The 3,582-nt window shown below is 45.3% G+C and overlaps 1 protein-coding gene across 1 annotated transcript in view; it reads left to right on the plus strand.

Moving 5' to 3' along the window:
• Positions 1 to 223: 223 nt before the first annotated feature.
• The window catches only part of LOC118414171, a 6,905-nt gene continuing 3,546 nt past the window's right edge, over positions 224 to 3,582 (plus strand). The window contains exon 1 of the mRNA XM_035818028.1: positions 224 to 596. The gene's annotated coding sequence lies outside the window, so the exon portion shown is untranslated. The remainder of the gene's footprint in view (positions 597 to 3,582) is intronic.

Raw genomic sequence — 3,582 nt, forward strand, 5'->3', positions numbered from 1 at the left:
CGCCCACGCCTCTCCTTCAGCAACTGGTGGAGACATCCCCGGATTTACCTTTCTTTGCTTGGCGAAATCTATGTCACCGCTAATTTAGAAGTTTTACACCTTTCCTATCATGTGACTATCCTGTGATCTCTCAGCGTCACGATGTCAGCAGCTCCGGGCTCATGTCATCTTTGCTTAACATCTCCGCATTAGGGTAAAGTACCCCTTCCATCACCCTCATGGCATCAGTATAGCCACTTTCTTACTCCTGTCGGACCAAAGAAGAAACAGCTGCCAACTTCATTTCCTGCCGCGTCACTCATGCCCTTTTGCGGCTCTCATTGGCGGCATCCACACAAAAGTGTCTCTGACGTCGAAGGTTGATTGACGTTCCAACTTCAGATACAGTATTTAAGTCCCTATCCCGTACTCCACGACAGGAGATTTGTCCGAGGAGGCAGTGGCTTACGACTGTACAGGAGACGGGACTTTCAAGTTTTCTCTTGAACAGTTTGCATTTCCGAGAAGGGACCAGGCAACGCTTGTTCAAGAGGAAATCTCTCCATAAACAACGTTCGTCGCGAGTAGAACTCATCTGAGCACCAAAGGAAATTCAGGTAGGTGTTGGTGTTCTCTGTCAGTGTTACTAGGGCCGAACTATTGCACGCAATACTTTGTTTAAAAGTATCATTATCACGGCCGACGATAGAAGAAATGCACCGGCATGACAATATATTGCTTAATACGTTAGGGCGCGGTCTGAAAATGCTTGTAACATTCACTTGACTGCTGCATGAAAGTTTCCCCACAAAGTGAAAAGCTGGGCTCCAATATTCGCGGCCCTTGCATTCATAAGTTCGATTTAGTAGTAATTTTCTGTCAAAGTTGGTGACGACTCAGACATGACAGAAAGAAACGATAGCTGTAAACTTGGCGAATACAATTTTCTTGTTTAGCCCTCGATCCTCTTAAGGCCTGGGTCCTAACCCAGGTCCTGCCCGGTTAGCTTTCGGAAACAAGAAATATGATAAAAGGGCAGCAAAACACACTGAACGAAAAAGAATAGTCATGAGCATAATTCGTGTATATTCCTTGGTGAACGCGCGATCCCACAAACATCTCGGCCGGGCGCCGTTTCGGAAATGGGACCTAAGCCTCAGTCACAGTTCCCAACCAGGGCCCGGTCGGACTGTTTGAGGAAACGAAAAATAGAAATTTGTACGTACAAAAATGTGTGTATGTTCCTTGATAAACATTTCTATTTTTCGTTTCCGCAAACATCTCGGCCGGGCGCCGTTTAGGAAATTGGAACTAAGCCTAAGTCACAATTCTAAACCGGTCGGGCTGTTTGTGGAAACGAAAAATAGAAATGTGTACGCACAAATATGCACAACTAACGCCCACGACTATTTTCTTTACGCTTTTCGTAGTTTGATGTCTTTTGTATCATAGTTTTCCTTTCCGAAAGCGGCCCGGCCGGGCACCGATTTTGAAATGCGACGTAGGCCTTACAAAGTAGCTGACCGATGACCATCCTTCCTGATGCTTAGCAAAAGAATGAGAAGTGATTACACAAATTCATTCTCTGAGTGTTTGTGTGTTTCGCGTAACCGGCAAACCGTCTTACGGCGCAACAGCCTTGTACGGTTGGAACAAACTGAGGAAGACGTAACTGGTAGCCTCTATAGCAGGCTCTCTGGGGCCTTTCCCCGTGTTTCTTGGCTCATAACACTCTTTTGTTGACCATTTCTGCCGGCCCCGTAAGGATTTGCTAATCTCCTCTTGATTTGAGGCACCGAATACATGCAGGCTCCACGGGGCCGGTAGTCAAGCGACCCAATATACAAAGAAATGGCCAGCAAATATGTATTATGAGCAAAAAAGACGGGGGAAAAGGCCCAGAAAGCCTGTTATAGAGGCTACTAACGGGAAACTTTGATCCACTTTCACCGGGATGGACCCCTACCTTTTTTCGATAAGTGTGATGCAGGGATCTTTAACGTGCTAGAAGTGTGGCTCTTCCAAACGTGGGCCTCCGGCTTTCGGTCCAATCTGAGAAGACGTTCCTCGCAGAAGCGAGGTACTCATTTCGAATTCCACCTAGCAGTAAGGAAAACAGCGTAAAACAGAAAATACTAAGAGCACAAAATTGTGGGGCCTGCTAACGATTCGACCGCAGAACTTAAACACAAGTCCGCCTTTCCACCTCAAATGTGTGTAATGATACTCATCAAGCAAATGGTGGTTATGCGTCAACCATACCAAGACTCCATTATCTAGAGTACATGTTGAGCCGGCGAAAGGATTTATTATTGCTGTTATCTAGAAATTACTATTGTGTAACACTTATCAAGACTGTTTCTAGCTAGCACAGTGTGTGTGTGTGCGTGTGTGTGTGTGTGTGTGTGTGCGTGTGTGTGTGTGTGTGTGCGTGTGTGTGTGTGCGTGTGTGTGCGTGTGTGTGTGTGTGTGCGCGCGCGTTTGTGTGTACAGATGTATAGGGTTTGCATCTGAAGACGTTCTATATATATGACATTCAGCAAAAGTGAATAGATTGATTTGCTATGCTATGAAACTATAACAAACCCAAGCTACGCCGATCCCTACTCGAGCACTCGTACCTGCCTGCCCAACAAAGTTATCAGCACCACGGACATGCACCGTTGTTGTGCCGAAGGACAGTTTAGCCGCAATATTAGCACTCACGCTCCGCCGGTCTCAGCCTTGAATATTGAGCCTGCATAATCCGGTGACATATTAGGTATTACTTGCGACAGTGCCACCATTAAAGCTTCTCTCGGTGTCCAGAATCTCTAATCCTGACGGATGGCAGGATAACTCTGGCAGCAGCTCATGTTGCGGGTCGCTTTGAAGAAAAAAACATGCGGTAAGCTAGGGGTTGGTCAGGATTAATGATCTCCCAGAACCCCGCTTTTAACAAAGAAAAGTAATAAAACTTCGGTAATTCTAATCGCAGGGAGAAGGAAATTTGCCGAAATGTGTATGGTGAACAGAATAACACGGAATGTTGGGGTCTTACATGCTAATCACTAGTAGATTAAACTCCAGCACAGGACGGGGAGAAATTTACCTGTCAAAAAAACAGGAAAAGTCGATGAAGAAAGTGCAGCTTGTAACAGACCTACATGTACATAGGTACATGTTTAGATGTAAGGTCGTTGAGGGCTAAACCGAGGCAATGTCCCACCCAATGTCGGTTACAGCATAACAGGTGAGAAAAGGTGAGAAAAGGTGAGAAAGAAATGAGAAAAGTTCATCTGCTTTTACGCGCATGCAACAACTGATGAAATAACGGGTTCCGTTAGATCCTTTTAAAACCAATCACTGGAGACCGACCGCGCACCACGTCACACCCCTAGGCAGAGCGATAACGTTTTTCCAGACATCGGCGTTAAGCTCTATGACGTAATACATGTACTAATCATTCATCAATGGTCACTCTTCTGTGAGAAGTGAGAGAAGAAGATGATATAAAATGAAAATGATGATGATAATGAAAATCAGGGCCTTATTTGCACAATGAATGAGAAACAATTGCAATGCGTCTGTCGTAAAGGTTTACATCATTAGACGAAGGTACGA

This window comes from Branchiostoma floridae, chromosome 4, assembly GCF_000003815.2.
Source record: "Branchiostoma floridae strain S238N-H82 chromosome 4, Bfl_VNyyK, whole genome shotgun sequence".
Taxonomy (NCBI): domain Eukaryota; kingdom Metazoa; phylum Chordata; class Leptocardii; order Amphioxiformes; family Branchiostomatidae; genus Branchiostoma; species Branchiostoma floridae.